The 21,993-nt window shown below is 44.9% G+C and overlaps 1 long non-coding RNA gene across 1 annotated transcript; it reads left to right on the forward strand.

Annotated features, from left to right (window-relative positions):
- The first annotated feature begins 70 nt into the window (after positions 1-70).
- Positions 71-17,199, forward strand: LOC115314367. The gene is made up of 4 exons (XR_005716435.3): positions 71-520; positions 3,915-6,744; positions 14,662-14,796; positions 17,093-17,199. It is a non-coding gene; the product is annotated as an uncharacterized LOC115314367 (long non-coding RNA).
- Positions 17,200-21,993: the final 4,794 nt, after the last annotated feature.

Here is a 21,993-nt window from a genome sequence, read left to right on the forward strand (position 1 = left end):
GGCTAGAGCGATGACTTGTTTTAATCATAGAGTTATTATAGTGGCGAGCGCCTATCCAGAGATCTGCCCGTGCCTAGATCTGGGGACAACGCCAGCGTAGGGAAAACCGCCCGTAGGGAATCCGTTCGGGTGGTGGTGATGATGATGATAGCGTCACGTATGACTCGCACGCTGGCGCCGCCCTGGCCTCGCTGTTTTCAACGGTTCTCAGTTTGAACTTCGGATGTGGTTGCTCTGTTGCTTTTGTGAATGCTAGCGGCATAACGCCAACCCAGATAAGTACAAGTGCATGATTTGTGACAGGTGCTTCAAGAAAATCTACAACTTAAAGAGGCACCTAAAGGAGGTTGACTGCATTGACGGGACGCTGACACGAGCTGGATCACACTGTCCGCTGCCGCCTTGCATGCGATCTGTGTCCAACGGCTTTTGCGTTCCATTGGGGACTTGCTGCGCTACTTTGAAGCGAAACACGGGTTCGTCGCGAGGCGTGAGGAGTTAAAGTTCAATTTGTTGAAAGGTAAGTGCATTCGCTTACTTTTGTACAAAAGAAAAATCGATCACAATGTCTACCACTGTTACAAAACACGGTGTGGGCCGTGTTTTGTAACAGTGGTAAGGTGTCGGTAAGGTGGGTGTTTTGTAATTCAAGCTCTTGTTTAAAGACTAAAAAATCTGAAAAGAGACGACAATTCATTACCACAAATTTGCATCCGCACCAATGGTGACTATTGCGATTGCACAGAGGGATAAAATACACTCGTTCCTCTATTAGCACGAGTTGGCACATGAAATCCCAGCATATGTTGTCGTATAGGAAATTAATCAAAACTATTGTTGGGCTAGTTTGATCATCTCGAAAACATTGCAAAATAAGAGGATAAGAACAGAAACGCAACGAGCGTTACCATCTAGTATCGGCCGACTGTTAAATGCGTGTTTAGAGAAGTTGTGGTGATCATATCACGCCACGCGCGGGCGTGGCTGCCCGACGAACCTGGCCTAGCCTGCCAACCGGATATGTTCCCCCTTTTCCCGCGCGCGGGAATTACCTGCCCGGGAACGGGCACTTGGAAATAAAAAGATCAGTTGAGTTTGGGACGCCTATGGTATCACTTCTCCCAGGCTGCGTCCCAACAAAGTACGAGAAGAAAGTTGGTCTGTTAATTTTCTTTCTTTCCTTTTTTTTCTTCTAGGGGGTTCGTTCATCTTTCTGGAGCATCAAAATGCTACATTGCCTTTCTTTGAATCTCAAAATGTTGCACTCTTTTCGATAGTAGCACTTGTCCTGTCCCTCTCGTCTTTTGTGCAAATTGTTTTCGAGATGCCTAAAACTTGCTGTGCGGTACGAGTTTATTCTTTCGTTCCCTTCTGAAAAGTGCTTTCAAAGTGGTAGTTTGTGACGTCGTATACAGAGCTCTTTTGTTCTGCAGGTGCACGGTCCTCAAAAAGTTTGCACACCAACTGCACTAATCAAGGCTATGCACGCTCAGCGTGCTCCCGGAGAGTTGGCAATCAGTTCATTGCATGGCATTTCAGCGACACACAATGTTTCATCGACAGTTTAGATTAGCTTTTTTTCTGTAATAAGCTGCATGAGACTGTCGCCGCGACAGTCTCGTGCAGTGTCGGTAAGGTGGGTTAACATTTTTGTAATGAGCCGCTGCGAAGCGGCGTGAACGCAGGCAGGCAGGTGGGTGGGTGGGTTAATGCGTACCCCAGTGATACACGCAAGATGAAATGTCCCTACAGCGTGCAATTCGCATAACAAGCATCAATGAAACGATTGTGTCTACGAAACGCGTGTCCATGAAAAGTTGTCCACGAAACATACTTTTACGAAGCGAGTTTCAATGAAATGAAAGGGACCCCTTATGGAGTGGCATGCGCTGTGCAGAGCCGTATATTGAGAGAGTTTGGCCAGTGGGTGTGGCAACGAAGGCACCGAAAAGGAGAAAATTAAATGAAAGGAAGAGAGCGCCGAAGGAGCGAGAGAGAAAGAAGGGAGCAGAGAGGAGACCGCCATTTTTCCGCAACGCTGTCGGAGACTGCTCAGAGAAGAGCACTGCTGAGGCTATGCGTCGTCTGCTACGGGCCAACTTCTTCTTCGCCTGAATAAACGTTTGTGGCCTTACGGTGAGAAAACTTCATTTATTAGCTTTTTAACCCACTGAGGAATAACAGTATATCATTTTCTTGCCAGAGCCAGCGATGTAAAAGGAAATAATCGTGATATAGATGCCGATCCCATGCATTCCGCCGGGAGAATGAACGAAAATGGCGGCCCTCCCCGCTCAGCTGGGAGCAGCCGGAAGTTCACATGCATGCGCTCATGCCTCTCGCTCTGCGCCGTGTGCTGATTGGCTCACTTGGGAGGAGGGCGTTACGGCGGCGAGATCATAGACTGACCAAACTCTCCCCATATACGGCTCTGACGCAGTGTAGCCGAAAACTTATATTTGACGTCGTAATTGGTGAATGGGAAACATGGGTATCTTGCATTTGCCAATAATTTTTCACCAAATAATTCTCATATTTGAATTCATGGGGTAAAACCAGGCGAGAATTCACCTCCAACTATATTTTTAGGAACCATTTCAGCTTTCTTTAAGCCATGTTACTTTACAAACACGACTTTCACATCAGGACATCAACAGGATCACCTCCTAAAGCACACCTGTGCATGGGAATAGCCATACTTCCAGCATATATACCTACCTTATAACGTCCTGGAGGAGGATTTTACCACATGCAATTGATTTAGCACTGAATTGTTTGTGCGGTAACATACTTCCTCGTTACGTTACGGTATGGTAGGTCAAGAAAGAGTTGAATGAACGTCTGAGCCCTTTCTAATACAAAATCTAATGTAAATTTTTATTCCTTCAGCTAGTGCATGTTCTCGTGCACCGACGCTAAAGCTTGTGGATAGGACATAAGCTTCAGCACAAACCTGGCACACCTGATTGTAGCGGCTTTGGCTGTTGCTACAGACATGTATGATGGAAGTATGGCTACCTGGGGAGTGGAGCAGAGGGGTCATAGTGTTACCCTAATATCCCGAGAGATAGCCCACCTAAAATCAATAAAAAATTGGCTCAAAATAAGGAGTGTGCTCACTTGCAGTGTGAAGCAATAATGGCTTTATTTGCCAGTCGGCAACGGTTCATTATGTCCCGCCATAGCTAACTCGACACTATAACTAGACACATTATATCCCGCCATAGCTAACTAAAAGAAAAAAAGCAAATGAAGCCAAAAACTGGGGTGGCTTACCTTTCGGGGCCGGGGCATCTCAGAATTTTACGGTAAGCATATATCTCGCGTCTACAGTTTACATGGTACCAACATACTGGGGTTTTTCAGCTGCTCTTGTGACTGCCACTATGATGGGACTTGACTCTTTTCTAGGGGTGTATGAAAACTTTAATATTTGAATACAAATTGAATAGTAAGCTCTAGGATAATTCGATTCGCGAATAAAATTCGTAGTGTTTGGTTAACCGAAGATTTAATATGTTCTGTGAAAGATGCGCTGTCGACACGGAGCCAATGAAACTTGTGCTCCCTCTCCGTTGTAGTGCGCACTTGCATTGAACTTATGAATGTGCAAAACATTTTTTGTTTTGTTTTCCCGTCACTTGCATAGCAGGTGCACTTGCAAACACCACACATGTGGAGTGCAGTGAACTTGTTCTTGCAGACCGTAGTGTTTTGGAGTGCACCTACTATGTGGGCATTAAGAGCACGAAAAAACCATGGACCGCATGCTACAGCTAAAAGTCTGATCGGGATGTACATTTAGTGAAACAAACATGAAGATGTTTTAAAGCAGGGGAATATATGATGTGACTGACATACCACTCTTAATTCAGGCCATTTCATTTAAGCTTTCTTTCTTCTCTGCCTGCCAGAATTCAGTGACTGGAGGGAGGCTGAGGAAGGCAGAGAGCACGTTCACTTCGTTCTTCACGACGGGCCCAAGGGACGAGATGAGGGTGTCCTGAAAATGTATTGCTACTGCCACCGCTCTGGATCATTTCAGAGCAAGAGGTAAACGACAACTGAGAGCCCAGGGCACTTGTAAGACTAATGTGCAATGCTTAGCCACAATTCAAGCAACAGAGAAAGATGGCAAGGTGACAGTAGAGTACCAGGCAGAACACTACGGCCACTTGAAGGAACTGAAGCACCAGCGCCTCTTTACGACTGAGAAGGAGGCTTTAGCTGATAAACTAAAGCAAGGCATCCCCGCCCGTAAAGTTCTGGTAGACGCACATTCTTCCCCTGGCAGTGAGGTGGGCAGGCTACATTTGCTCTCAATGAAAGACATTGGCAACATCTCCGTCGAGCATGAAATTCTGACGAAAGAGCTACGGCACAAGAATCAGTGGAGGAACTGAACAAAGTCAGATTCCCCAGTCCTGTACTGACATGGAAGAAGGAAAACAAAGAGAGCTTTGAGCTTGCCCTGATGACTGTCCCTCAGAAAGAACTCTTCACAAAGCTTGGCTTGGCCCCAAGTTCCTGTGCATTGACTCTACTCATAATACAAATGGCCACAATCTGCAAATGAAGACTCATGACAGTTGCAGAAGATCAGTCAGGCATGCCATGCACATATTTGATCTCAATGTAACTAGGCACCAAGACTATGAAACGCTCCTTAAGGCCATAAAGGTAATGCATGGGAGGAAGTGATGGGCTGTGCCCAACATTGGATGCTCTGCTCCTGTCATGTAAGCCACAACTGGGCTCTGAAGTTGCAGTCGGTCCAAGATATAAGCAAACCCGTGACCGTCTTTGCGACGAGTTGTGGGCGCTGAGAAATTGCAAGGATGAGGGTCAATTCCAACGAGCTTTGACGGGCTTCCTCTGTCAGAAACTACTGTAAGTGGAGAGGCTGACCCAAAACTAATTCAACAAGTACAGGAGTCTGTTCAGTACTTTGGGCACTACCATGGTGGCAGAGCAGAACAGTGGGCGCTCTGCTTCAGAAAGGGCATTCCTTTTAATACTACCAACCACTTGGAGACAACGTACAAGGACCTGAAGTCACACTACCTGCATGGAACTCACAATCAGAGGCTCGACAAGCTGTTGATGACCCTCTTCGAACTGACCCAGTACCGCCTCTACAAGCGTCTCGAGTCGCTCGTAAAAGGAAAAACTGATTGGCATGATGCAGCCCTTTTTCGGAGGCACCAGGAGAGGATGAAAATTCCAGCATCAGATGTAGAGCAGCTGCAAAATGGCAATGGCTGGCTTGTAAAGTCTCAGTCCCAGGCAGAGAGAAGCTACCATGTTGAGAAGGGCGACCCCTGCCAGAGTTGCATGCTCCGTTGCAAGGACTGTGACATCTTTATCGACAGTTACAAGTGCACTTGCAATGACAGCCTGATTTCAACATCAATGTGCAAGCATATTCATGCTGTAGCTTACCTTGGGCTTCATGTGACGACAGTGAAGGAGGTTGACATTAAGCCAGGTGTAAAAATGCCAGTAACATCATGTGAAGCAACAGGCTTTACGTAAGATGATGAGCCACAGTCCCTCTTGGATGACATTCGGCAGGGTATTGAGGTAGGGATGAAGAAGACTCAACCAAATTCAGAGGACAACATATGTTTGGCAATGAGTGGACTGAACAAGTCCCTCTCCAGGAAGAAATTGACAAGCTCTTCAAGCTCCCTGGTGTTGAAATACCGTACCAAGGCCCAAGTACTTGACTCTGCTCCCGATGAGACTTCTCCAAAACCTAGGGTTGTACCCCACAACAAAAAGATGGAAGAACAACCACGGTGCTTTCCCACCAAAAAGAAACGCCCTGGTTCTGGTCCCATGCATGGCAAACCTCCCACCAGCTTGGAGCAGCAGCACATCATGGAGGGCCTTGTAGCCAGGTGAGTTCCTACAGAAGGAGCAGCATCCGCTCAGCCCCCTGTGGATGTTCCGAGCATGTCTGCTCGCCCTCAAGGAGCATGGCTACTTTGCAAATCAGTAGTTTTGACAATTGGACTACAAAAAAGGGGCAGTGTCCCTCTTGCAAAAAGGAATGGCGTGTTAGACAGCTTGGATTTCTTTCCACTTTGGAGAATGTCAAGAGATGCTCGAGCTAAAGGCAAGAGGGGCATCTCTTGCCATCCTCCAACAGGCTATGTTAGGCGAGACATTATATGCTGACCTTAATCATAACGCTTTTTTAACAACCAGGTATTGGCAATTTTATTTTAGTTGATGCAGAACGGTTGTCTCTAAATTAACGGGCAACCATAGCGCCTCGAAATGCTCGTTTATGAGCGTGCCCCTCGCTGAAACTGGCGCTTTTTTTAGATATTACTGTACGAGAATATGCAGCTTTTTCCAGAGGTGCTCGAGCTCGCCATTCTCCAACAGGTGGCTTATGTTATCAGCTGGTCTTAATTGGAAAAGTGTTTTAATGGCCAGAGCTTGCCAATTTAATTTCAATTATACAAGTTATTTCTAAGTTAATGTGTAACCATTTTACCTCAAGTTGCCTGTTACATGCTTATTTCTTATTTTGCATACTGCTGCACAAGAATGTAAAAGTTGCAGTTCCCGTGACATACCAAATTATTTTAGTATATGACTTATACGCTTTAGGATATAATGGTTTTCTTGCTAATAAGTGCCTATAATCACTGTTTCATTGTTTTGTGAGCCAAGAGGGAGTGACCACTGGCGACCACAAGCATGAGGATCTGCTACAGGAAGCATAATCATGTAAGTCATCCCTGTGTGCATGGGATAGTTTGTAACGGGCTAGGTGAGATTCAATTGCCAGCATTTTAAAAAGCGATATTTCAGAGGAGAGTAAAAGTACAGGCAAGCTGGTGAATTGCAGACGAAAACCTGAAACACCGGAAGGAAAAAGGATACTAAAAAGAGGATGACACACACACACCGTCTCGAACACAGCTGAAGGTTTATTCTAAAACCACACCCTTTTATAGCGGTATACTGCAGTCAACGCCAAGAACCCTTGCACCAAGTCACACACCCAGACTGTCAGCAAGGGCGAACAAAAGAAGAAATGCACTCGACGCTTCCACACATACCAAAGTCAACCAACTGACAACAAAAAAATTGCATTGGTCAAAAAGTTTGTACTTGCTTGTGAATCACCATCAACAAGACACTTACACAATTTCCAGCAGAACCAATACTAAGAGTTTCTTTTACCACACGTTTCAACTGATCTCGCTTGGCTTATCACCGTGGTGGCCATCCAATTCGGATGACAACTGTTGCAAACTTGTAAATGTACTAGTTTCTGAATTTGGGGACAGCAGGAGAACACACCTTTTATGCTCCATGATGCACTCATTAACATAACATCCACTTTAAACTATGTATGAAAACCCAGATGCCAAAGGAATATTATAAACACTACCTTCTTGACATTCAGTGGCAGGATTCCTATGCGTTTCCCTGCAACCTGTTCTACCTCTTGTAAAAGGAGTCGACCTACTTTATCTGAAGTCTTCAGAAGCACGTTATCATGGTCACTCTCGTCGTTCTGAGGCCGTCTTGTCTTCACAGGCAATGTGAGACTCACTCTGAAGACAAATTCGGGGTCTTCAGCATCGCTGCTGTCCGAACTGCTGCAAGAAACGGCTCTTTTTCTGGGGACCATCACCGCCATTAGCATTCCTCATGCGTGTCGCCATTTTTAAATCCATGTTGCCAGGCCAACAACTGCTGTCAGGCTAAACACATTGCAAAAGCTCAAAATACTTTTTTTTTTTTTCTGGCGCCTTTTTAGGATGAAAACAAACCGAAACCAATTTTTGACCGTAACTTGTCTTTGACGAATGTGACTCGTCATTGGTGATATTTATACAAAGTAATAACGTGCACAGCTCGGACCAATGTAATTTAGCACACAGGTGGAATATAATTGAGACATTGCCTGTCCGTTTTTTCTATCTCTTCTAGTTTTTTTTTTTCTTTTTTTGACCATAGTTTTAGGTGTCAACCGTCAGCTTGCCTGCACGTGATCCATTTTTTTTTTTTTAAATAAAATTGGCCATTTTTAGCTATATTATTGAACAGAGCTCACCTTAGTGAACAAAAAAAAAAGAAAAAAAAACTACTTTTTTTTGTAGTTTACGCATGAAAACCAAATTACATTTTAGGCCACTGTCTATTTTGGCAAAGGGAGGCAGAAAATACATAAGCCAAGTTTACTCCCTTCCCATTCCCTCAGTTTTTCAGTCGTAATAAATGCCACGGTGGCCCAAAAGGCTGTTTGATGATATTGCACAGAAAGGAGTAGGCATTCACCCATAAAAAGTGTTGTTTCCTTAAGTGTGGGGGGCTCAAACTTTTATATAATTAATGCACCATCTAGATCACTTCTGTAGTAAATCATACCACGATAGGTCAAGATAGCAATTTATGTTGTTCCTTCAAAGGGTTATGCCGCATTCATACTCCTGCAAGAGTTTTACAAATCAAGAGACTTGTATGACTGAATCATGCCGGTTGTGGACTAGCTTGTTGAAGGCGCCATATAAATGACGACATGAGCCATCGATTTTAGTGGCACCAACTTTTTGTCGAAGCGCCCATTAGAATTGTCAAAGGTAACGCTATCAACGCAGTTTGTCTGTGCAACGCCATCAATGCAGTTTGTCTGTATCACTGCCGTTCAAGGTCCGGTAGCTAGCCCAAATAGTCTAGCATCACATACGAGGTTCGTTGGCACAAAATGCCACAACAAATGAAGTTCAGGCACCTTGTGCAGCCTAACCAACAAACGTACACCCCATACTGCAACGGCAAAAACACAGAGCTCGGCCGCTTCTGTCCACATACCTTCTGCGCATGCGCAGGTTTCCTGCCCTGTTGGTAAACAGAACACGCCGCACGTCGGTGTATACACCTTGCCAATTTGTAATTTATGTGATGAAGATTTCTACAGAACTGAAACATATCGGCTGTTGCTGAATTGTGCCAAAAACATTAAGGGTGATTTCAAATAAGATCAACCAAGGGGTGGCTGGTCGACATTTCAGTTCAATTGATATTTTTATGTCATTGCCTAATATCCGGTATTTGCAACTCCAACGCCCCATACGTGGTGCGGTGGTAGTTCCAAGATGGCGGAAGAGACGAAGATAGATTCTTCAGGATTTCACATGCACCTGCTTGTTCACGCTTGTCAGTGCGCTAAAAATGATTCATTTGTCTACAAATGCGAAGCAGTTAGGGCAGGATTTAATTACAGGTGACGGAGATATTGATGCGTGGTAGAAAAACGAGCATAATGATATTTAAAAGTTGCAGAAACCCCAGCTTGCGAAGCTTTGTGGTTTGCGAGCGCGTTTAAGGCACCAACCACGTCACTGTTTGTGGCAACATATTTTTGAGGGTGATGAAGATAATGGTGGCCATTAGTGCTCTAAAAAGTGAGCCGTGCACGGTGACCATCAAGCTCCAGAAGAGCAGCGTTCACAGTATTGATCTCTTCGTGTCACAGGCTCGCAACTCGCTGCTCACCTTCTAGGTTTTAGTGCATTGCAACACGTGGATCAAACGGCTGTATGGTTATTGATAGGAAGTTTGTCGCCGCAGGCTACCGTGCGGTGTAGCATTGCAACCGGAAGCTCGCATTGTGTCTTTCAAGAACAATTTTCAGCTCACGCCTGGAGCGTTGCCGTGCTCACGGTAGCCTGCAGTAACGCTATGCTGAAACTGCCTATTAACATAATTGGCGTGTTTAGGGGTTTTATTTATTGCTCTTTAAAAAATATATATTTTAATATATCATACATTTTTTGTTGTGTGTTGCAACGTTGCTGTCCCTCGGCAAAACTGCCCGTCCTAAGCTCTTGTCAACGTTACTAGATTACCTCCCTTGTGGAACGCTCGTAGAAGGGGGTACCTCCCCTCACTCGCTTCAGTCCGCCTCCCGTCGTTCGAAGCGCCATCTAGATTTTCGTTTACGAACTGTGTGGTGCTCCATAGAGGGCTGTGGAACTCCATCTAGACGCTGAGCTTCAAAACACATGTATTCCATAAAATACACTGCAGTTACCATAGCAGCCGTGTGGCGCGTTGATCGACGAGAGGTGAGTCGTGGTGAGTGAGGGGAGGTACAGCTCATTCATACTGCGTCTATGAGCAGTTCCTTAACTGAGCTAATCTAATATCATTGGCTCTTGTCACAAACGGCTGGCTAACAGAGACACACTTAAAATTCTTTGAGCATTTCTTTATTTCCTTTGTAATTACTTGAAACCAAGTATGCATATCCTGTCTTTCAAGAGAGGCTTGAAACAAATTGTCATGTTCCTTGTAACGGACTTGAAACGCAAACCCATTCTTGATGTGTATTGCTTGACATACTGTTGCGTGACCAGATTTTTCCTACTTAGGGCAAAGAATAGACTTTTTGTAGACTGTATGCTGAAGCTCTGCACTAGTAGCGGGAGCGTTTGCAATCAGGTTGAGCATAGATTGAGCTGGCGGCCATGCACAAGACTAGAAATCCGCAGCGGATGCGATGTATGAAAAGTCCCTAACGAAACTAGACATTGCGGTTTTTTGTGCAATGTTGTTGCAAAGTGGAACACAAGAATTCCTATTTTAACATGCTCACTTTTTTCGTTACAACTGCTTCACACACGAAGGCCGACAGTCCCTGCCACCGTTTTTCCCGCCGCCGCCGCTGCTCCCGCTCCTCTGGTTCTCTGTTCATACGCAAGAGGGCGAGTGGCGGGCTGGCATTGCAAATAAATGAACCCACATTTATGTTTCTTCAGAAAAAAAAAAAAAGCTGGGGTCACAAAAAAAAAACGTATTCATGTTGAGGTGGACAGTCGCATTCATGCATTCTATCGGAGCACGGTAGCCTGCAGTAACGCTATGCTGAAACTGCCTATTAACATAATTGGCGTGTTTAGGGGTTTTATTTATTGCTCTTTAAAAAATATATATTTTAATACATCATACATTTTTTGTTGTGTGTTGCAACGTTGCTGTCCCTCGGCAAAACTGCCCGTCCTAAGCTCTTGTCAACGTTACTAGATTACCTCACTTGTGGAACGCTCGTAGAAGGGGGTACCTCCCCTCACTCGCTTCAGTCCGCCTCCCGTCGTTCGAAGCGCCATCTAGATTTTCGTTTACGAACTGTGTGGTGCTCCATAGAGGGCTGTGGAACTCCATCTAGATGCTGAGCTTCAAAACACATGTATTCCATAAAATACACTGCAGTTACCATAGCAGCCGTGTGGCGCGTTGATCGACGAGTCGTGGTGAGTGAGGGGAGGTACGGCTCATTCATACTGCGTCTATGAGCAGTTCCTTAACTGAGCTAATCTAATATCATTGGCTCTTGTCACAAACGGCTGGCTAACAGAGACACACTTAAAATTCTTTGAGCATTTCTTTATTTCCTTTGTAATTACTTGAAACCAAGTATGCATATCCTGTCTTTCAAGAGAGGCTTGAAACAAATTGTCATGTTCCTTGTAACGGACTTGAAACGCAAACCCATTCTTGATGTGTATTGCTTGACATACTGTTGCGTGACCAGATTTTTCCTACTTAGGGCAAAGAATAGACTTTTTGTAGACTGTATGCTGAAGCTCTGCACTAGTAGCGGGAGCGTTTGCAATCAGGTTGAGCATAGATTGAGCTGGCGGCCATGCACAAGACTAGAAATCCGCAGCGGATGCGATGTACGAAAAGTCCCTAACGAAACTAGACATTGCGGTTTTTTGTGCAATGTTGTTGCAAAGTGGAACACAAGAATTCCTATTTTAACATGCTCACTTTTTTCGTTACAACTGCTTCACACACGAAGGCCGACAGTCCCTGCCACCGTTTTTCCCGCCGCCGCCGCTGCTCCCGCTCCTCTGGTTCTCTGTTCATACGCAAGAGGGCGAGTGGCGGGCTGGCATTGCAAATAAATGAACCCACATTTATGTTTCTTCAAAAAAAAAAAAAAGCTGGGGTCACAAAAAAAAACCGTATTCATGTTGAGGTGGACAGTCGCATTCATGCATTCTATCGGAGCAGGCACCTTTGAAATAAAAGAACAATCTATGGGTACATGTTACTGGAAAGTTTAATAATATCAATTCATGGCAATACACTTTTTCTTCCAAAAAATGCTAAACAGGCCTGCTCGATCGATTGCCTGCGAAATATGGGAGCCTGTACCTTAAAGGAACACAAGTGGATTTTTAGATCGTCTATTTATTGTTGTAACTCAATCTATAGGCTCTAAGCATCCTAAAAAACCTGAAATCACATTCAAGAGCGGCCGATTTCCCTATTAAAAGTACAATCAAAAATTTTTCCGCGCCTCTCTTTCTGCATTGTGGCACAGAACACTAGGGGGTGCCACCAGACGGGAAGGCAGCAGGGGAGGGCACGTGACAGTAAATCACGAGTTACGGTTTCCCGGCGGACTGACTTTTCGAAAGTGCGCATATTCGAAAAATTTAGTTCGGCGGGAAGCCGTCACTTGTGACTGGCTGTCGCATGCCCTCCCCTGCTGCCTTCCAGTCTGGTGGCACCCCCTGGTGTTCTGCGCCACGGCGCAGGAAGAGGGGCATGGCACAATCTTTGATTGGACTTTCGATAGGGAAATCAGCCATCCTTGAATTCATTTCGGGTTTTTTAGGATGCTTAGAGCCTATAGATTGAGTTACGACAATAAATAGACGGTATCAGAATCCACTTGAGTGTCCCTTTAACAAAATAATTTGTAATGGTTACACCAACCATGTCAAAATAATTTTCTTTGTTTCTGATTGATTGTTTCTAAACAGTACTAGTCTTCTCTTAATGTTATTGTTTTAGTTATTTAATTTCAAAGATGCCTGCTCCAATAGTGCGCGTGAATGCGACCGTCTACCTTTATGTGATCTAAGATTTCTTGCGCGCCCAGATTCTTTTTCTAATGAAAAATAAACAGGTTTATTTACACTGGACATTAGGCAATGACATATAAAAATATCAATTGACTTGCAAATGTTGACCAGCCATCCTTCGGCCAATCTTACCCAAAATCACCCTTAAATTGCCCGAAACTGCACCAAAATACCTCCATAACTTTTTTTTTTTTTTTTTACAATTTTTTTTTATATAATAAGTTTTTGCTGCGACATGTTTTACTTTAAATTTCGTAGCTCCAAATTATTATTATTTATTATTTTTTTTTTTTTTTTGTTTCTACGTTGCCTTAAAATGTGGACTTTTGTGCTCCTAAGCTGCTCCAAAATGTACATGTTCTGCTCCTGAACTGCTCCAAAAAATTTGTACAGAATTTGTTTTAACTGTCTTACCCAGTCATGGGCAGTACCTATACTCTCTTTTACTTTAAAGGGGTGGTGCAATGATTTTAACACTGGAGGAATGTGCAGCTTGTATTTTTTATATTGTTTACTTCGGCATAAGTAAGAGAAAAAGTGCTACCATACCCCAAAATACCTCTATTTCGCTGCGTAATCGCAAAACAAGAAACCCTTTTTTTCCCAACCCGCGGCCACATGGTGGCCGCAAATGGAACCTGTGGTGCGACGTCACTCGAAGTGGTTTTTGTAAGTGATAGTGTTAGGCAATTGTAAGCTTGATTTAAGGTTAAGTTTAAAAAATCTTGTTGTTTAGGCATGCAGAAACGCTTCAAAAGCCTAATATTGCCGCTAAAAGGGTATGAATTATTTGTGGCGTCATCTACCGCAAGTCGACAGAACCTGCCGTCGCCGTCATCCGTCGACGCCCGTGGCGCCTACGGCGGCTACACGAGCAACCCGGACGTTTTGTCTTTCCCTCGCTTGACGGAGTGCGTTGGTCGTGGTCCGTAGTATTGTGGTATCGTTATTGTTCCTGGTGTCTCGACCTCGACTTTGACATCGACTGCCCGCCGCGCCGCCATGTTGGTCGAGAATCGACGGGAGAGCGGCGAGCCTGGCGAGCCGGCGAGCGCTGGGGAAACGGAAGCCAGAAGAACCCAACCGGAAACCAACGCCACTCCGAATGACGTCACTGGCGAAGCGGGTGCCGCTTCAATGTTGAGTTGAGGGGTGCCAGAGATACCAATTTCTTTTATTTTTTTTAATGAAAACTAGGGCAAGTAGGAAAGAATAGTTTTCGGTCTTTCGTTTTATATGTGGCCGGGATCAATTCCCGCAATTAATTAGCCAAAGTCCGCAAATTGTTGCACCGCCCCTTTAAAGGCACACTGACAACCCCCCCCCCCCCTCCCCCCATTTTTTTTTTTTTTTTACAATTTTGTGTTAGGCGTTGGAATACTATTTAATTAGTATTGTGCTACAGAGTCACATATTTTTATTAATAAAGCCAAAAAATGCAACTGCTCGAAACCAAAACCCCCGCATTACATGGAGAAGTCGAGAGGAGAAAGTGAGTGGCGGAAGTCACGTGGCTGCACCTGACCGTGCAATTTTTTTTTCTTTCTTCCACGCCCAGCAGACGAAATGCATTGCGGGATTTGTTTGCCGTGCGATTCCTTTGCAGTTGTGTTTGTTCCGCTCGCTGTTCTGTACTTCAAGATGAGTTGTTTTGTACATTTAAGTGTTGGCAATTAGTAGTGAGTGCCCGTGGTGTAGCATCCGCTGGTGGATTCTGTCACCTTTTGCTACAGCAATTATTGATTATGTGCAGGTGCCTGGACCTCGAGACCGGTGACCTTGGAGATGTCAGCAAGGCTACAGGGTGATTTGTTCACCGCAGGGCTGTGCAATTTAGTGGCATGGAACTAGTGTCTCACCTCGGAGATCTCCATGGCGAGTGAACAGTGTAAGGCTGGTGGGGCAAGAAGTTTATTGGAAGGTTTTCTCATGCCATGGGGATGAACATTTGTGACAGGTTCATCTCCCAAACCAGCTACGCAATAGACGCAAGCCTGCTAAGTCACTGGGACATGGATGCATTACAGTCATTAGTGTGTGGCACAGAGGACTTCTAGGGACAAGGCAGGAGACGAACATGCAATATTTATATTCTGCCCATATTCAGTGAACAACCCCCCCCCCCCCCCCCTCCCCCCGAGGTCACGTGACTCCCCCGGAGCATATTAAAGAATGAGGGGAGGAGGAGGGGTCTACCCTCCCCTCAGTACCCTCCTCCTCCTCCTCAAGAGCTGCGCTCCGATTCGGCGTTACAGGGAGTTGTAAATGGCTTTCACTTTTTAGAGCGCAGCTCTTAGGCGCCCGTTCCCGGCTCGAGCGGCGTCGGCGTAACCGCGAGTAACCCTCGTTACCTTCGTGAGGGTTACGAGGGTTACTCTCACGAGGGTTGCCTTCACGAGGGTTACTAACCTTCGTAGCCCTCACGAGGGTTAGTTACCCTCAAAAGGGTGACCCTCATGAGGGTCATGGTAGTTACTCTCACAAGGGTCACGAGAGTTGCCCTCAGAAGGGTTACTAAGGTTACCTCGCGAGGGTCACGATGGTTATCCAGGTCACGTGACCCGCCGATACCCCGTTGATGTCATCGCCACTGATGACGTCATCAGTGACTTTACTGATGACGTCACCGGCATCCCCATCGTCGTCATCAGTGACTTTACTGATGACGTCACCGGCATCCCCATCGTCATCATCAGTGATGACGTCATTAGTGACGTCACCGGCATCCACATTGTCATCATCATCAGCGATGACGTCATCAGTGACGTCACTGATGACACCATCGCTGATGATGACGATGCGGATGCCGGTGACCTCATCAGTAACGTCACTGATGACGTCATCAGTGGCGATGACGTCAACGGGGGGTCACGTAACCTCGGGGGGGGGGGGGGGGGGGTATCCGCAGGTCACGTGACCCCGGGGGGCTACGTGACCTGGATAACCATCGTGAACCTTGTGAGGGCAACTCTCGTGACCCTCATTAGGGTAACAAAGGTAACTGAAGAAGGTAATAGTGAAGGTCACTGATGACGTCATCAGCATTGTCGCATGACCCCCCCCCCCCCCCGACGTCATGTGACACCCCAAGGTCACGTGACCCCCCCCGCCACCCGAGGTCACTTGACACCCCCCAGTACCCTTCCTTCCTCCTCCTCAAGAGCTGCGCTCTAATTCGGCGTTACAGGGAGTTGTAAAAAAGTGTAGTTCTCTTTGTACAAAAAATAAGGCCAAGAAACATGCCAGGGTCTACGGCGGGCAGCGACCCAGACGACCAAGTCCACTAGCGGGTTGTGCTTGGCGTTCGTATTGATAGATGGCGTCTGGAGCAGCGTTCGAAAGTGCAGCCGACCAGTGAAAGAAAGCAGATGACACGTAGACAATATCCGTTGACTGCAAAAGAACCGTCGTTATGCAGACGCATTTTTTTCCCTTTTACTTTAAGTTTTGCTTTTATTATCGGCATTAATTTTTTAACCGAAGGTACATTTCAAAAAGGTTTTTAATTTTAATAAACCACGGTGGTCGCCAGCCGTCGCTATTAGGAGGTAGCGCCATCTGTCAACACGAACACCAAACACCCCCTACTGGACCCCTGTCGTCTGTGCCACTGCCTGCCGTAGACCCTAGCAAATTTCTTGGCTATGCTTTGTAATTTTCCAGGAAAAAACTGACCTGTGGAATACACCTTTGACGAAAAGTTTAGATTGCTACGTGCAGGCGTCGATTTTTACAGTCCATTTTAGATCGAGCCTGGCGACTTGGATTACCCTATATTTGTAAGAGGTTCATAAAATTGTTCACTGCAAACACATATCAGCAATCTTAATAATTAGTGAGTCATGTTTTATTTTCACTTGATTTGGGTATGTTTACGATAAATATTGAGCGAATAAAGTACAATTAAAAAATTGGGTTTGTAGAACAAGTAATAAATAATGGACGCTAGCAATTGACTCCGTAACTGTGACGTCATGAGTCCAAACAAACCATTGCTAGGGTTGATGTTGCGGACAAATACATGTGGCTAGGTTTTGCTACGGAAACCCGACTGTTCAAAAATCAGGAGTAGGATTTAAACTTCTAAAATTCACAGATACAGAAAGCTTGAATGTCTTATATGTCTAGACAGAAGTGTGCCAATAATTGCTTGTTTCTGAAATATTTACAACTGCAACTTCCAGTCCTCAAGATGCCTGCAGCGGACTACGAACACAAGAAGTATGCCGTCTGCCACAAGCTGGCACCATCGTTGGAATCGTGTGAATAAAGACTATATTCTGAAGTTGTATTTGTTTGAAATATAATGACCTTCAGACGCTTATAAGAATTCATAGTGGGGTGCAATGCAAAATATAGTTCATTGAAAGTCCAGTCGTCGTTCGAGGTGATTGTCTGCTAAAAGGTTGCATTGCACCTGTGAGAAAAGCACTTCAGGCGATCGGTTGAGATCCCAAATTTTTTTTGCGGACTCACCCTATGTGAGAGTGCTTCATACCTGGTTGTAACCATCGCGTGAAGAGAGGTTCTTGCAATTTCTTCAGATTCCCGCAAGACCCCAAAGCGTGAGAGAACTGGATAAAAAAACAAGGTGAGTACATGTAGCACTGGCGGTTAGTTGCCTTGATGTAAAAAAAGGGCCAAACACAACCAAGAGCACGTAAAACCCATATTCTGTTCGGTCATATTGTTTGAAAATCTGGCAGTATATTTATATTTTATTACTATAATATTGATAAAGTAGTTGCATGCAAGTAGTAGTGAGAGTAAAATCCAGATCAAACTTTTGGTAGTCTTAAAGGCCCATTCACACTCTTGCGGCCCCAAGAGAGACCAGACCGGTTTTTAAGCCTCTTGCGATCTCTTGGGACCAGCTCTGCTGTAGCGCATCCGATTCTAAGAGATTGCAAGAGGCTCAAAAGCCGGTCTAGTCTTACTCGGCCACAAGACTGTGAATGGCGCTTAAGGCCCGTTCACTCTTGCAACCGAGTACGACTGAGAAAGACGAGACTTGTTAAAGCCTCTCAAAATTTCTTGGGGCGAGAGAAGACGCTGGCGCCATCTATGCAGCGACCCTGGAACTGCATTTAACAAGAGCGAAGGTTTTGCGGTATTTCCGAGCTCAAATGTGCGTAATACCTGCGGTGCCGTCCACAGCTGCGGTGGCGCTGTGGACGGCACTGCGCGTGCGCAGACGCTTCAAGTCACGCGGATTCAGTTTCTGCGCACGCGCAGTGCCCACACCTGGTGTGGGCAAATGCGGGCTTGTTTGTAAACAGCGTGTCGGTCTATCAGAAAGGCTTGTTTATAACGTTGACAAAGCTTTTCGAGCCAAGAAAGAAAGGATAATGCGCGACAAATAGAAAATATGCCGGGCTGTCAAGTTTACACTGCTACCCAATAGATGGCGCGAGTGTGTCCTCTCGTGAGAGGTTTTAAGAAACTCAGTTTTAAGAGGTCGCAAAAGTGTGAATGCGCCTTAATATTTTTATGGTAAAACGGCGTTCAGAAGTATGCCTGTGTCCATACGCTATCCGGTTATTTTGTTTATTCATCTTTAATGATTTCTTTTCATTGTGCTCTTCATATGTTCTTCTGTTTGGACTAGCTTTTTAATTTAGTATTTAGTACAAGCCTCAATAATAATAATAAAAACGACTTACCTCGAAGGCGTAAGATTTGTTTCTCATGGTGGCCTGCACTACGCCGGTAATGCACCTTGGGTCGTTGTCGTAACTGATTTGCATGAGGTAGGTTGATTTTACGGCATTTTCGCCCCTCCGAACAAAGCTATATTCTTCACAAGGAAAAAAAAAAAGGCACATTGCGGAGGTTTTTACGGTCATGATGATGCACTTGTTTTTGTTATGGTTTACAGAAGCAATTCAATGAAGACGCCCGCTGCAACAGAGTTAGGCCAGCAAATCTATTGTGTCGTCTGCTATCAAAGCAAAGCGGAGTGTCATACTTTAGAAATGGTTTTCCTCGTTGCAATACGACACAGAGACGACAAGAACATCATAATTAGATATCAAGAAGTTAGATTGCTTACAAAAAATTATTGACTTACTTGTAAGCAAAAATCTAGCCTCATGGGGAGCCTCCATGCATTAGCCCATAGCAACGCCCTTAGCAACGATTTGTTTGAAGAGTATTTGTTTGAACCCAGACGACATGTTGTGACAGTTTCCCCGCAGACGCTGGAGGCCTTTCAAACGAAACAAAAAAAAAAAAACGGTCGTTTTCACAGACTTTCAGCTCGCTGAGGTGTCGTCCAACGTGGAGCTGTTGCACTGGAGCTTTCTGATCGCCTTGGAAATTGATTAAAAGTATTGCTACGTCTCACGAGTCAATCAGGTTGAAAACACGGTAGGCACTGGGAATAACGTGTCGGAACGCTTAAACGTCTGTCTCCCGTCGTACCTAAGTAACTGAAAAAGAACAGTGATCATGTTCAACTCGTCTGCGTCCTAATAGGCGCCCAACTCGGTCAGAAAGTCTCAGCGCACCTCCCGCACTTGGTAGCTACGACCAACGTGATAAGCGAAGCACTTTCACGTAGCCGTATCGAGGTAACAGAGATCTTCGCTATCTTCAGTTTCAATTGAACGTTTCGAATAACCATGTTCCTTGCACACGACGCAGATGCTATCTCGAGCTCCGAGGCCTGTACGCGCGGAATGCCCAACCATTCGGCTTCTTGACACTGTAGTTCCATACCACGGTGTAGATGTTATTTTACAACGCCTACACACATGTAGATGTTACATGCTCACTGCATTCGCGGTACACAGATCTACTTACCCATCTCTGAGGGCTGTAGGTGCGACGACGAAGATAACAGCGGGGAAAGGCGTCATCAAAACTTAGAACGCAAGGAAAAAATCGACGGAGAACCGTTACAACATGGCGCCGGAATGTTTGTAAACATACTCTCGTTACCGTGCTCAGGTTCCCCGGTTTCGAAACAAAATTGCGCTTAGCATATTTAAAATTATTTTCGCAACGTAGATAGCTTGATCAATTGAGTATATATATTCCCATTTTTTCTTTAAGTTAAATTGAGAGCTTAATGACTTCGCAATGAAGCACACTCTCATACTCTCGCAGATCAGCATAGGTTTGCTTCACCGAAAGACACCGCTGTATTGCAGGAAAAGGTGCTCGCTGGCATTGGCACAGGTGAAAATGTCCTGTCCAAATTCCCCTTCCGACAATACAGTACATATGCACTGTTAAGGTATTGGTTGTGGGGGTGGCTTGTCTGTGGCCAGGAAGGCACACAGAGTCAGTTAAAAATGATTATTATGGAATAAAAATACTGGAAAGCAGCCTCAGACACAAGGATGAAGTAAAGGCACTAACACAACAAAACAATGGATGACCTTCAAGTGTAGTTTATTTTATGAAAAGGAAGCATTTTAGTCTTATTACATTAACGCAAACACCCATGCCAACCAGGCAGCTGGCAATCGGAGGGATAGAGCCTTACAATGAGGCAGTGCTAAACTCCAATTTATGAATAAAGATTTTTTTTTTTTTTTTTTTCACTTTGTTTTGTAAGAGAGGTTGTTTTCCATCATGATTAGTTTCGCTCTTACTAACTATCCCAATCTACCACCCTACTTCAGCTCATTATGGGGGGCTAGTTACACTTGAAAAATCTGCAATGGCAAGAGGAATGCTAGCGAGTTCATTTCATTGCCAGAAAATTGATGGCGTTGTCTCACATGGTAAGAACAATGCACGCTCATGAATGGACTGTGTGAGACCATCAAAGTGCAGGCAGTGACTCTACTTGATATTCTGGGGACTGAACACAACTGCCTCAGGCTATTCTTAGAGAGAACCATAGCGGTGGTCAAGGAACCGGTACAGCAACACAAGCCCAGTTTACCTATGATATGTAGGTCTTCCATTCCCTTTGTAACAATATACAGGACACCAGATTGTGGGTTAGTACTTGAATTTCAGCATAGAAATACACGTGAAAATATATTCCTGGTCTCACAACATTCAAGGGAATAATGTATCTCGTTACATTTTCAACTGGGCTTGCCATGTCATCGTCCCAACTACCGAAATAGTTACCTATCTTCTCCAAATGCTTCATCAGCTTGCACAAGCAGCTGACACCAGTTGAGAACAAGCTAAAAGATCATGAGGAGATACTTTGTAAAATGGCAGGACGGCAGCTTCTGTGATACTACAAAGCCAGTTTCCTTTAGACAATATAACATAAGATTATCATATCAACCAAGTATGCCTCCACGGCGTAGCCCTCGAGCTCGGTCGGGGATGCCAAGCTTCTTTGCTTTGCACTGCGCGCTCGCACAAAGCTCCACCGCTTCACCCGACATGCTTGCATGAAGCTTCACACTTTACACGACAGCACTATGGCAAAGCATCTTAATTTTTGCGGGAGGTGGGGGGGGGGAGGCTCAATATTTTGCAGACCTATTTTCAGACTTCGAAAATATTCAAAATTACCGAATAGTCCTATTCGATTCAAAGTATGAATCGATTACGGCATTATTCGCTTCAATATTTAAAAGTTATGAATATTTGCACAACCGTTGTCTTCATCATTATTTACAATTTACAAGGAAGCTGCTATCATGTCTACCTTTCACGGGATCTTCCGAATCTTTTGTTCAAATCGTGATTATAAACTTTTGGACTTCGACCCAACGGAAACTATCCATCTGCACACTCCGCAAGGACAATTCACTGAGGCGGTCATTGGCCATCATTGATCGAAGTCTGTGTTATGTCAATCTGGGCCTACAAAGAGATTGTTCACCCCTGCAGTTTGTAAACATAAAAAAATAAAAATCTAGAATGGGTACATGAACACCTAGAAATGAGCCTTGAAGCTTTTCTCAGACTACAGTTTTGGAATGTTTCTTACAGAAGCCTTCCTTTTCGGAAAATAAAAGGAACTGTTCTAGTTCATCGGGGAAATCGTCCGACAGACCAGATTTATCCATTGCCTGGAATCACCACTGTTTCAACGAAAGTGTGCCGCAGTCGGCAATAAAAAGTAAACTGTAGGCAGACTTTGCTGCAAGCAGTGAAACGAGTT

Source organism: Ixodes scapularis, unplaced genomic scaffold (assembly GCF_016920785.2).
Source record: "Ixodes scapularis isolate PalLabHiFi unplaced genomic scaffold, ASM1692078v2 PGA_scaffold11__112_contigs__length_91849675, whole genome shotgun sequence".
NCBI lineage: Eukaryota > Metazoa > Arthropoda > Arachnida > Ixodida > Ixodidae > Ixodes > Ixodes scapularis.